The sequence below is a fragment of the Mesoplodon densirostris genome, chromosome 6 (assembly GCF_025265405.1).
Source record: "Mesoplodon densirostris isolate mMesDen1 chromosome 6, mMesDen1 primary haplotype, whole genome shotgun sequence".
Taxonomy (NCBI): Eukaryota; Metazoa; Chordata; class Mammalia; order Artiodactyla; family Ziphiidae; genus Mesoplodon; species Mesoplodon densirostris.
In genome coordinates this window covers 125,354,970-125,369,413 of record NC_082666.1, presented here as the reverse complement: position 1 = coordinate 125,369,413, position 14,444 = coordinate 125,354,970, and the positions used below count along the sequence as shown (strand labels likewise).

The window sequence follows — 14,444 nt, the reverse complement described above, 5'->3', positions numbered from 1 at the left end:
GTGAATCCTAAAGGACTCTTTAGAACTGAGATTCTCACTTTTGTTGAAAACAGAGTCTGATGTGGCAACTCTCCCTTTTCTGGTGGAAGGCATGAGAAGCTTATATATGTCTATCAGTCTGATGACTCCTTGAACATGTTCTCACCTTTGCTTATGTGATTTCTCCCACTGAAAATGTTACGTGCAGGATTTTTCATCTTTTTCAAAACCACTTCTACCTCTCAAAGTTTCACTAATATGCTTTCAGGAGCAAGTAATAATAATAGCACCACTCAAAATGGCTTAAACTACAAGAACATTTACTACTTCATATAACAAGAAGTCTGGAAGATAAGGCAGCTCTGGAATAAGTTAATTGAAGACCAATAATCTTTAGCAAAGAGCCCTTTTCCTTTTTCCCCACTCTGCCATCTCCATTGAGAAACAATGTCTTAGTGTTTTTAAGCCACAGATAGTGTGATGTATAGGTACACCAACCTACACAAGAACAAAATCAGAGCTCTGCAAGGAAGGAAAAAGACAAACCCACTGATTACGCAACCAAGAGTACTTACACAAAGGTCCAGTTGTAAATACTAATATTTCAAAAAGCCTTTCCCGAGTACTCAGGTCTTTGATGATATCACGTGTATGGCTTATATAATTGACTGGAAATTGAAATTATCCTTCTGATATAAGATTATCAATTATTTTTACTGAAATCTATACCAGAAGAACATACCAAAGCAGGTTTACTTACATATGTGTGAAGGCACAAGTAGAGAAAATATTAAAACAAGATTATATATATTTATATAAAGGACTTCTAAATTTGGAGTATATCTGTATCTGTACAGGTATGTGCAAATATTGTTACAAGACTTCTTAGCATAATGAAATACTGGAAACAACTCACATGTCCAGCAATAGATGATTGTTAAATATATTGGGTCGGCCAAAAAGTTCATTCGGGTTTTTCCGTTTACGGAAAAACCCGAATGAACTTTTTGGCCGACCCAATATTATGACACACAGAATTCATTAATATATATTCCTAAGGAAAAATTTTGGAAATCAACACCTAATGGCATGGAAAATGTTCAGGATATAACAGTAAATGAAAAGGAGACTACATCACTGCATGTAGTGACTTTTTTCCCAGACCATTTGAACTAAACAACAGAATAATTATGCCACATTAGGTAAAACAGTCACTCAAGCATTCTGGCATTTTAAAGTACTAACTTGTCTTGACATAGAGGAGGCATCTGCGAAGCGAGGTCAGATAAAAGTGGGTGCACTGTTACTGTTGGTTGATTAATAAATATCAGGATATAGAGGAGTCAGAGGGCTATTGTGGGTCTCTGGTTTGGGTCCTGACCGACAGTTGCTACATTTCAGGGCTCTCTTTCAACTCTGATTGGCACTGTGAATCTCAAGTGCTTCGGGATTATTGAACAAGTACAAATGAGTAATAAATAAAAGATAAAAACCAGATTAACTTGAGGACACAGGGTGGGAGGGGGAAGCTGGGGCGAAGTGAGAGTAGCATCGACATACATACACTACCGAACGTAAAAGAGTTGGCTGGTGGGAAGCAGCAGCATGGCACAGGGAGACCAACTCGGCTTGGTGCTTTGCGATGACCTAGAGGGGTGGGATAGGGAGAATGGGAGGGAAACTCAAGAGGGAGGGGATATGGGGACATGTGTATGCATATGGCTGATTCACTTTGCTGTGCAACAGAAACTAACACAGTATTGTGAAGCAGTTATACTCCAAGAAAGATCTATTAAAGAAAAAAACAAACAGATTAGCTATAGGTCAAAGTGTTAAATTTTCAATCAGAGTAAAAGAGTTATTAACTTTACTTACATTTATAGACCACTGCTATAATGTTAGATATATGACTGTTAGGAAACTAATCTATACATTACTCTTCAACTGGTCTATGCATGGACATATATTTTGTAATTTTGAATGGTCTTTCCAATGACGTGTGCACTCCACACAAAAATGACACTGCTGATAACAAGTTCATTTAAAAAAATCATTAAATTTTGAATGTCTCTTTCAATAATATCCAATCTTTCAACTGAAAATAGCGAAAAGACACAGATCACAACAGAGAGATCACAATTATATACCAACATACCTTTTTGAAGGACATGCCTTCATCAGATAATGTCAACTACCTTAGCTATTTCTTTAAGAAACAAAATATTTCCTGGTACATTCCTTATTTAAAAACCAGTCTAAATTACCAGTCACTGGGTCTCAAAGCAAGGCACATTTTTGTTTGTTTATTAAGATAAGAAGTGGGTCTGGCATAATCAGAGGGCACTTTCTCCAAAGAAAGCCAACATAAGGAATTAGGATTAATTCTGTGGGAGCTCTCCAATACTACTGGGTCAGGGAGCCTAAGTGATTTTGGTCTTTCAGTAAGGACTTCCACCTGTGCCCACATGAACACCAGGAACATCTTTACAGTATTATGGAAAGAGAGGCAGATGGACTCTGTAATGAGAGATGTTCCATCTTCATGGGGATATACTCAATGTGACAACAATGTAGAGGCAGAAAATCAATAAACAATATGCTATAAAGATGGCACACTTGAAAAGTTTTACTGTGTAACTTTTATAACACTCTATATTGTATATGATAACATTTCCAGGCATGGGGAAATTTCATGCTGCAACCTGAAGTAATTTTTGAGAATATTTAAGGTTGTCTGAAATGTGACATCCTGGACTTAGGAGCTCTTATTTAAGTTCACAGGGCAGCAGAGCAACTGTATTTTTTTTCCTGTATCTTAATTTCAGTACTAATCACAAAGTGGAAATGAATGTTATTTAATGACCAAATAAATGCATGCATAAAACTTCACATAATTATATAGCTTTTGGTAAACAGGTTAACAGATGGATGAAGAATGGAATCCATGTTCACAGGCATTCAGTAGATGAAACATACCACTTTGGACACAAAAATGTGATACTCACTTATATGCAAATATATGAAATTACTTAAGTGAAAAAAGTAAAAAGAGACACTATGAGTACTAAGCCAAACACAATTACCCAGAATTCAACTCTCAGTAAGAAAATTCAGTATTAAAGTTATAATTTCAAGTCTTTCATGTGACCTCATCAACAATTATTTACAGTAAATTGTACTTAACCGGAATGATCAGGGATGGGTCCTTGCTAAATACTCTGGTTACTTGAGAATTAACTTTAAAGCAAAACCGTTTCACAGGAGCAATACTGATCACTGAAGATCTTTCTAAAGTATGTCAATATACTTTCATTCAGGAATAATACTCTAATCTAGATCTTCTGAATATTTAGGTACTTGTTATTGTGCATTATTTCCAGAAATAGGCAAAATCTGTATCAATTCCTGGATACCTCTTGAAAGTTCCTTGTCTCAGTTTCCTTTCCCAAAGATTTCTAGTTTATCTGAATTTTTCCTCTCAGTTTGCTGCTTCATGCTTATCCACAAAATGTATTTTTGTCACCTCAGTGCTTACCATTTTACTTCTCCCTCTCTGTTACATATTTCCTTTCCTATCTCTGGTTTCCCTCTTTCTGGAAGTTTGCAGAGCCTTGGTTTGCACACCAGTCAGAGAGCTACCTTAAATTCTAGTTCTTCTCAGTTGGAGTGCCTAACATACAACTAAAACCTTCTGGTTTCTTCACTTTGAATGACCCTGCCATTCAGAACAATCCTGCTTCTTGGGAGCTTTTAATTTCTTGGGACCCAGCTGGGGACTGATTCACTACACTTTTTGTATTGCAGTTTCTCATGACTGAACTCAAAGCAATTTCCTGAACAATTCATGAAACAGTCTCCATTTAACATGATCGACAAAACTTGTATGTTATTTTTCACTAGGGAAAGGAGAAATTCATATTTTAGGCACGTATGTCAGATTCAAAGATTTTCCTTTCTAAAAAGTTGTTATAACTTCTGAGAATAAAAACATTTCTACAGTATCTGGCAGGCATTCAACACACATGATTTTTCTTGAATTTCATTTAAATCTGCTATGTCAAGTGCAAAAAAACCACAAATTTGATGGTCATTGTTATTTCCTCTATAGGTATCATCCTGGTTATGGTTCTTTTAAGTAGTAATTAAAAGCGCAACAATAGAAGAATGTGGTGCTATCTTCATCCTAGCCAAATCTAAATGGAATGAGCAATACGGAACAACGTAAATAAAGTGTAATACAACCACACAATGCAATACTTCACAAATGTAAGAAAGAATGCGGAAGTCCTCTATGTACTGATATGAAAAAATTTCCATTATATAATTGTCAAATAAGATGAAGAAAAGAATATATAATGTGCTACCTTTGTTGAAAAAGGAACTGAAAATAAGATTATGTACTTGCATAGAAAAAAGTTGTAAGGATATACAACAATCTAAAAATAGCATTACATAAGAAGGGGTCTGCAAAGGAACTTGGTGGGTGACGGACAAACAGAGACTTTCCAACAGTCACTATATAACTTCCTACATTTGCTAATTATTTAATCATATGAAATTAAGTACTGAAAAATGATCTAACTTTAACTCTCCCCACCTGAATTAAGATTATAAACTAATATCAAGTTCAATGGAAAAAAATCACTTTTAGTTAAAATATCATGCTGAACAGCAATGTGTTAACAAAAACAAAAGCAAAAAAAGGGAGCTGGGGAGAAAGGGCAGACAAATATTTCCTAAAAGGATTTCTGGTGACTCTCTCAATACCGTATAGTATCATAATCACTAATCAATTGTCAATAATTTAGATTCAGAATATTCAGCTAGGTGCTGGGTAACATGTTCCTACCCTCAAAACTTTTACAACTATCTGGATAGTTAAAATACAGTTAAAAACAAACAATAATCTAAGGCAGAATAGCCTAATGCCAAATGAGTGGTATAATATTCCATGTTCCAGCTAATTTCAAATAAATGAAGGATTAATGAAATGCAAACAAGTAAAGACTTCATAAAGGATGCAGGAATTATATAAGTGAAAAGAAAGAGAGAAGAGCATTCCAGGGAAGTGGAATTGCTGTAACAAAGATGCCAAGGGAGGAAAAAAGCACTAAGTATGCTCACGGATACTGACTAGACCAGTTTGACTGAAACAGGAAGCTGGTAAAGGTAACAGTGAGGGCAAAGATGAAGTCTAATACCTATAGTAATACTTGATATCTGTGCAATATTTCACTTATCCCATTTGATCACCAAAACAACCATAAGAGAAAGCGTAGATTGTAGAAGGCCCTGAGTACCAGGTTATAAATATCCAGCAGCCGTATCTAAGATGGACCATACCATCCATTAGAGGATAAAGAAACTGGAGGCAGGGAGACTTGTTATGAAAGTTCAGGCATAAGTTAATAAGGACCCAGGTTATAGTGATAGCAGTGGGAATGGAAAGGACGGAAGAAATGTATAAGAGTGTGGTGATAACTGTGGAAGAGGTAAAAAGGCTACCAGGGCTTAGTCCTCAGTTGCTGGGAGGATTATGGTATAAATTGAGAGAAATACCTAAGTTCAGATGGAGAGGAGCTATTTTTAGTACTAAAGAGTCTGGTTTCCAAAACATGTGTTTTATGAGTTACACGATGAAGCAGCAGCAGCACATCCAGTTTCTAGAGCCTCCACCACACGTTCCAACGAGTGTGCTCGAAGTCCACCATCAACCAGCCAAGTGACTCATGCTTCTCTGCCGTTAGGCTCGGTGCCCATCATCCTCACAAAGACTGCTGATCCAAAAGGGAGGAATAGAAAGTGACTGCTTAATGGGTAAGGGATCTCCTTGGGGGATAATGCGGTGTACAACATTGTGAACACAGTAAATGCCACTAAGTTGTGTACTTTAAAATGGTTAATATATGTTATATGAATTTCACTTCAATTAAAAAAAAAGTAGCTGAAACTAAGACTACAGTGCCTTTCACCATGTTGTTAAAGGTCTAATTGCCAGGATGCCATGTACTTTCCAGCCAATTCACTCTACCTTCCAAATCATTCCAAGTGCCCTCTGACATTGTCCTCAAGAATAACCAGGAAATTTCATCTTCCAGCTTTTCTCCGATTGTATCTCTTTACTTTAAAACAAAGTTGGCCCTCCCCTGAGTACAATACTTCCTTGCAGCCCATTCACATGGTGGCCGCTTCTCCGTGTGTTTTCTTTTTGCTTCTTTTCCTCGTCATAGTTACCCTCAGGGCCCTGGTCCCAGAGTAACCTCCAGAACTTATTCTTCTACCATCATATTTTTTAAAAAGTAAACAAAACAACCCATTTCTTTGATGCTCAAGGCCCTCTCACCTATATTGCCATCTCTCCCCTCCTCACTGCTATCATTTTCTAACCTACCGGTCTCTCCTCATATTTGCCTAAATCTTTGACACCCAGGTTACAGCCTCCTTCCCCTAAGTCTTGTCATTACCTTAGATAACATTCAGATCCAAGAAAACTACCTTCCCAAGGATATGCCCTCAGGTCATCTCCAATGATATTCTCCTTCACACCACTTTATCCATCCACTGCCAAGGTAAAAGCTTGGACTCTGATCATCATTCAAAATGCTCTTCCACCAAAACTAATAACTCAGATATCCTATTTTATCCACTTTCTCCATGCATGACTGCACCTGAGCAGCCAAGCAACTACTAGAGAAAGATCTTCAAAGGGCAAGCTGATTCCATTATTAACTCATCATTGCTGAATTCAAAGGAGCCCTCCACACAAGGAAACAATCCTACATTTCTCTGGTTAATGCATTCTCCCACACTTCACCATGGTTGTTGCAAATCTCCAGTTTCCTTGATCCTCTGACAGATGCTCCTTTCTCTCACTGTGAGATGATGACATTTTATACAACTTTAGAGAAAATAACCATCAGGCAAGAACTCTGACATCTTTCCAAAATGTAAAGCAAAAACATACAACAACTACATCCACCCTGTTATTTCTTCCTATGTCTTAAAAACAGTGAAATATCCCTCTTCCTATCTCACTCCATTCATTCATTCATTCATTCAACATTCAACGAATATTTACTGAAGGCCTACTAAGTGTCAGGCACTGATTTTCACCTGAGAGACACAATGAACAGACAAAAATTCTTGCCCTCCTGGAGCTCACCTGTTGGGATTTGGGGGAGGATATAAAAAAAAATACATAAACATAGACAATATGGGACACATATCATATGACATATGACAAATGACACAGTATGTTAGAAAATAAGTGCTGTGGCAGGGGGACAGCACAGGAGGAAGAATCAAAAGAGCGTGGGGGGCAGAGGACGGTAGTGTTTCACTGTTAAATGGGTAGTCAGAGTGAACCTCACAAATTTATTTCTCCATCTCAGATTTCTCTTCTGAGATCAAGACATAAATATCCAACAGCTCATGAATCTCAAACAGGTCCAAAGGGAATGCATAAATGTTTTCCCCTCCCCAATTTCCCTATTTTAAATAAATAAGCCAATAAAAACAGTTGTCCTATTTCAGTAAATGGTAATACCCTCCATGAAGACTGTAAAAAGCCAGATCTTGAAGTTATCCTTATACCCTACACTCTCACTCCCCCATTCAAAGTCCTGTAAATTTACCCTCCTAAATATTTCTGGAATCCATCACTTATCTCCATCACTTGCCATCATCATCACCATCACTACCATCCAACTGCAGGCTACTATGACCTCTCTTACATCAGTCCATATTCATCCTGCCTCACTTCCCTTCCCACAATCATAATTTACGGAAAAACTAGAGTAAAAATTTTCAAAACATATCCTTCAGCTTGCTTAGAACACTTGCTCTTAGGAAAGACAGTTTCTTTAAGACATGTTATAAAAGACCATGGGTAATCTGACCAAATTCTACCCTTCTAGCCTCATTTTGTATCACACCCATCAGATTTTTTCCTCTTATCATACTGGCTGATCCTTATTCTTGTCAAACTCCAAGTAACCACAGGGTTTCTGCTTCGAATGATTTTCTCTCCTCCCAAAGATTAGTTAACTTCTACTCATCTTCCATATCTTGGCTCAAGGGAAGTCTTCACTGATGTCCCAGATAGGTCAAACTGGCATGCATAGCACCATGCAACTAACTCTTCTTAATAGTAGCTGTTTATGGTAGTAGTAGTTCATCAGGGTAGTTGTTCCAATGGCAATTTTATATTTTTTGAATGGATTATCTGATTAAAGATTGTTTCTGCCTCGCAAAAAAACAACTGCTATTGAAAAAATTATCAATAGATTGTTGAACTCATATTAATAAAGCCTTATCTTACAATGTCTACTCCAGTAAATTATGAATTAAACTGAATGCCTCTTAAACTAGACTTGGAATAAGTCATGAAGTTCCAGAAGCATTATACTTTTATGACAGAGGTATTTTCTCAAAATCAAAGGTACAATCAAACATTAGAAATTTAATATATTTAATCCATCAATCGTTTAAATGAATGTGTTTGTATGTTTGGGGGTGGGAGTGGGTATGTATGTATAATCACCAATAAAGTCCCAAAATTCTTTCATATTTATTTTTATTATATACATTTAAGGTGTACAGCATTATAGTTCAACATTTGTACACACTACAGTGATCACCACCACAAGCTGAGTTACTATCCATCGCCATACAGTTGACCCCCTTCACCCATTTCACCCACCCCCGCAAGTCCCTTCCCCTCTGGTAACCACTTATCTGTTCTCAGGATCTTTGAATTTTTGTTTTGTTTGTTAATTTTTTTTTCAGATTCCACATATGATTGAAGTCATATGGTATTTGTCTCTCTCTGTCTGACTTATTTCACTTCACATAAAACCCTCAAGGTCCATCCAAGTTATTGCAAATGGCAGAATTTCATTCTTATTTATGGCCAAGTAGTATTCCTTTGTGTGTAATATGTGTTTATGTGTGTGTGTGTGTATACACACACACACCACATCTTCTTTATCTATTCATCCACTGATAAAGGTTGTTACCATATCTTGGTTTTGGCTTTTGTACATAATGCTGCAATGACTACAGAAGTGTATATATCTTTTTGAATTAGTGTTTTCGTGTCCTCCAGATAAATACCCAGAAATGGAATAGCTGGGTCATATGATAGTTCTACTCTTAATTTTTTTTTTTTTTTGAGGACTCTCCATACTGTTTTTCTATAGTGGCTCCATACTGTTGGGACTTTGTTTATAGTCCCAACACAGTACACAAGTGCTCCCTTTTCTCCATATCCTCTCTCACATTTGCTATTCCTCGTCTTTTTTTTTTTTTAATATTTATTTATTTGGTTGTGCTGGGTCTTAGCCGTGGCTCACGGGTTCCTTAGTTGCGGCTTGCCGGCTCCTTAGTTGCGGCATGTGGGCTCCTTAGTTGTGGCATCCGAACTCTCAGTTGTGGCATGCATGTGGGATCTAGTTTCCTGACCAGGGATCGAACCTGGGTCCCCTGGATTGGGAGCACGGAGTCTTGACCACTGTGCCACCAGGGAAGTCCCTATTCCTTGTCTTTTTGATAATAGCCATTCAATCTCATTAAGGTTTTGATTTGCATTTCCCTGATAGTGATGTTGAACATCTTTTCTCATGAATGTTGGGTACCTGTGTGCTGTATGCCTTCCTTGGAAAAATGTCTATTCAGATTATCTGCCCACTTTTTTTTTTTTTTTTTTTTTTTTTTTTGCGGTACGTGGGCCTCTCACTGTTGTGGCCTCTCCCGTTGCGGAGCACAGGCTCCGGACGCACAAGCCCAGAGGCCATGGCTCACGGGCCCAGCCGCTCCACAGCATGTGGGATCTTCCTGGACCGGGGCACGAACCCGTGTCCCCTGCATTGGCAGGCGGACTCTCAACCACTACGCCACCAGGGAAGCCCTATCTGCCCACCTTTTAATCAGGTTGGTTTTTGGTTGTGTGCTGTGTGAGTTCTTTTAGGTATTAACTCCTTATCAGATATATGATTTGCAAATATCTTCTCACATTTGGTAGGTTGCCTTTTCATTTTTATCATGGTTTCCTTTGCTATACAGAAGCTCCTTAGTTTGAGGTAGTCCCATCTGTTTATTTTTGCTTCTGTTTCCCTTGCCTTTGAAGTCAGATACACAAAAACATTGCTAAGACTGATGTCAGTGAGGTTACTGCCTATGTATTCTTCTAGGAATTTTATGATTTCAGACTTTACATTCAAGTTTTTAATCCATTTTGAGTCAATTTTTAGGTATGGCATAAGATAGTGGTCTAGTTTTATCCTTTTGCATGTGGCTGTCCAGTTTTCCCAACACCATTTATTGAATAGACTGTTCTTTCTCCATTTTATATTCTTTGCTCCTTTGTCATAGTTTAACTGTTCATATATTTGTGGGTTTACTTCTAGGCTCTCAATTCTATTCTGTTGATCTATGTGTCTATTTTTGTGCCAGTACCGTATTATATTGATTGCTATAACTTTGTAGTATAGTTTGAAAACAGAACATACAATGCCTCCAGCTTTCTTCTTCTTTCTCAAGATTGTTTTGGCTAGTTGGGGTCTTTTTTTTTTTTTTTTTTTTTTGCGGTATGCCGGCCTCTCACTGTTGTGGCCTCCCCCGTCGCGGAGCACAGGCTCTGGACGCGCAGGCTCCGGACGCGCAGGCCCAGCGGCCATGGCTCACGGGCCCAGCCGCTCCGCGGCATATGGGATCCCCCCAGACCGGGGCACGAACCCGCATCCCCTGCATCGGCAGGCAGACTCTCAACCACTTGCGCCACCAGGGAGGCCCTAGTTGGGGTCTTTTGTGGTTCCACACAAAATTCAGGATTATTTGTTCTAGTCCTGTGAAATAAGCCAATGGCATTTTGATAAGGATTGCATTGAATCTGTAAATTACTTTATTAATTTTAACAATATTAATTCTTACAATTCATGAGCAGGGATGCCCTTTATTTCTTTTTCTTGCCTGACTGCTGTGGCTAGACCTTCCAATACTATGTTGAATAAAAGTTGCAAAAGTGGGCATTTTTGTCTTATTCGCAATCCTAGGGGGAAAGCTAATAGCTTTTCACCAGAGTATGATGTTAGCTGTGGGTTTGTCATATGTAGCGTTTATTATGTTGAGGTTATGTTCCCTTTATACACACTTTGTTGAGAGATATTATCATAAATTGCTGTTGAATTTTGTCAAATGCTTTTTCTGCATCTATTCAGGTGATCATTTAATTTTTTTTCCTTCATTTTGTTAACATGATAAATAACATTAATTGACTTGTGGATGTTGAACCATCCTTGCAACCCTGGAATAAATACCACTTGATGGTGGTGTATGATCCTCTTAATGTATTGTTGGATATAGTTTGCTAACATTTTATTGAGGATTTTTGAATCCATGTTCATCAAGAGTATTATCCTGTCATTTTTTTTTGGGGGGGGGGTGTCCTTGACTGGTTCTGGTATCAGGGTAATGCTGGCTTCATAAAATATGGAAAATTTCCCACATTTTTTGGAAGGGTTTGAGAAGAATAGGTATTAAATTTTCCTGGAATGTTCTGTAGAATTCACCAGAGAAGCTGTCTTGTCCTGGGCTTTTGTTTGTTGGGAACTTTTTGATTACTGTTTCTGCCTCCTTATTAGCATTTGGTCTTTGCAGATATTCTATTTCTCTCTAATTCAGTCTTAGAAGATTGTATGTTTCTAGAAACTTATCTATTTCTTCTAAGTTGCCTAATTTGTTAGCGTATAATTATTCATAGTTTTCTTACGATCCTTTGTATTTCTGTGGTATCAGTTGTAACTTCTCTTCTATTTCTGATTTTATTTATTTGAGCCCTCTCTCTTTTTTTCTTTAGTCTAGCTAATGACTTGTCAATTTTGTTTATCTTTTGAAAGAACCAGCTCTCAGTTTCATTCATCTATTGCTTTTTTCCATCCTGCTTTTGGATGGAATGTTCCATATATATGTTAAGTCCATCTGATCAAATGTATCGTTTAAATTTGTTGCTTCCTTATTGATTTTTTTGCCTGAATGATCTATCCATTGATGTAAGTGGGGTGTGTTAAAGTCCCCTACTAGTATTGTATTGCTTTTAATTTCTCCCTTTACGTCCATTAATATTTGCTTTATATATCTTGGTGTTCCTATTTGGGGTGAATACACATTTATAAATGTTATATCTTCTTGCTGGATTGACCCCTTTATCATTAGGTAAAACCCTTCTTTTTTATTATAGTCTTTCTTTTAAAGTTTATTTCGTCTGATATGAGTATAGCTACTCCAGCTTTCTTTTCATTTCCATTTGCATGGAATATTTTTTTCCATCCCTTAACCTTCAGTCTGTGTGTGTCCTTATTTCTGATGTGAGTTTCTTGTAGGCAGCATACAGATGGGTCTTGTTTTGTTTTCGTTTTTGTTTTTGATTTTACCACTCAACACTCTATATCTTTTGACTGGCAAATTTAGTCCATTTACATTTAAATTAATTATTGATAGGCACACACCTATTGGTATATTGTTAATTGTTTTCTGGCTGTGTTTATAGTTCCCCTCTGTTCCTTTCTTCTCTTTCTTCCCTTAAGTTTTGGTGGTTTTCTTTAGTGTTATGTTTCGATTCCTTTCTCACTTTCTTTTGTGTATTCACTGTAAGTTTCTTCCTTGTGATTACTATGAGGTTCACGTATAACATACTATGTAAATAGCATTGTTTTAAGTTGGTAGCAACTTAAATTTGAACACATTAAAGCTTTATACTTTTAAACTCCCCACCCACATTTTACACTTCTGATGACACACTTTACTTCGTTTTATCTTACTTCTCCCTTAACTAAATACTGTAGTTTTAGTTAATTTTACTCCTTTTGTCCCTTAACTTTCATGCTTGCTTTATAAGTGATTGACCCACTACCTTTGTTATATGCTTACTTTTTCAGGGAGATTTTTACTTTCACATGTTTTCTTATTATTAATTAGTACAATTTCTTTTCAGCTTAAAGACGTCTCTTTAATATATCTTATAAGGCTGGCTTAGTGGTGATGAACTTCTTTAGCTTTTGCTTATCTGGAAATCTCTTAATCTCTCATACATTTCTGAATGATTATCTTTCTGGGTAGAGAATTTTTGTATGAAAGTTTTCTCCCTTTCAGCACTTTGAATATGTCATACCACTTTCTTCTGGCCCCTAAGGTTTCTGCTGAAAAAGCAGCTTATATCCTCATGTTATGTATCCTTGTACATAACAAGTTGATTTTCTCTTGCTGTTTTTAGGATTTTCTGTACATCCTTAACGTTTACCATTTTAGTTATAATGTGCCTTGGTGCCTCTTTGGGTTCACCCTATTCAAAACTCTTCTAGGCTTCCTGGACCTGGATGTCTGTTTCCTTCCTCAAATTAGGGAAGTTTTCATCCATTATTTCTTCAAATATTTCTGGCCCTTTATCTCTCTCTTCTCCTTCGGGGACCCCTGTAATGCAACTGTTATTCCACTTGATGTTGTCCCAGAAGTCCCTTAAGGTATCTCCACTTTTTAAAATTCTTTCTTCATTTTGCTGCTCTGTCTGGATGAGTTCCTTTGCTTTGTCAGCTCACTGATTTGTTCTACTTCATCCAATCTGCTACTGAACCCCTCTAGTGTATTTTTCACTTCATTTATAACTTCAATTTGGTATTTTCTTACATTTTGTATCTCTTTGTTAAAGTTCTCACTGTGTTGGCCCATTCTTCTCCCAAGTTCAGTGAGCATTTTTATGACCATTACTTTTAACTCTTTATCAAGTAGATTGCTTATCTGTTTCATTTACTTCTTCTGAGGTTTTGTGTTGTTCTTTTGATTAGAACATATTCTGTCTCTTCATTATTTTGTGTTTGTTTCTACATATTTGGTAAATCACCTACCTCTCCCAGTGCTGAAGGAGTGGCTTTATGTAGGAGACATCCCATGGGGCTCAGAAGGGCAACCCTGCCTGGTCACAGAGCCAAGTGTTCAAGGGGTGTCTCCTATGTGAACTGCATGCACCCTCTTGTTGTCACAGGCCCACAGTTGTTGCTGCGGCACACTGGTGGGTAGAGCTAGCCTCTTGAATGGCTATGGGACCTGGCTGGAGTGGCTGTGGGTGCTAATGGCTGGGGTTATTGCCCAGCAGGCTGTGAGACACAGCTGAGGTGCAGAGTGGGTGGGGCTCTCAATGGAGCACACCCACTGGTGCTAACAAGTTAGATGGAGATTCCCAAAATGTCACCTGCCAGTGCCAGTATTGGTAAGATAGCCTGAGATCACAAAAATGGCTCCCACCAGTGTCTCAGTCCTTGGGGAGTGTCCCAGCTTGTTCTTGCCTCTCTGTCAGATGCTTCACGATTAAGTGTGTAAGTGTGTTCCTTTCTCCTATGGTCCATGCATGTTTCAACCCAGTGTTTCTGTGCTGGTCAGGTAAGTCTGCATGCAAGCCCTTTAAGAGAGGGTTTTCT

General features: G+C 37.7%; 1 protein-coding gene across 9 annotated transcripts in view; it reads right to left on the bottom strand.

Annotated features, from left to right (window-relative positions):
• The window catches only part of HMBOX1 (homeobox containing 1), a 177,199-nt gene that overhangs the window by 129,883 nt on the left and 32,872 nt on the right, over positions 1–14,444 (bottom strand). The window lies entirely within an intron of this gene.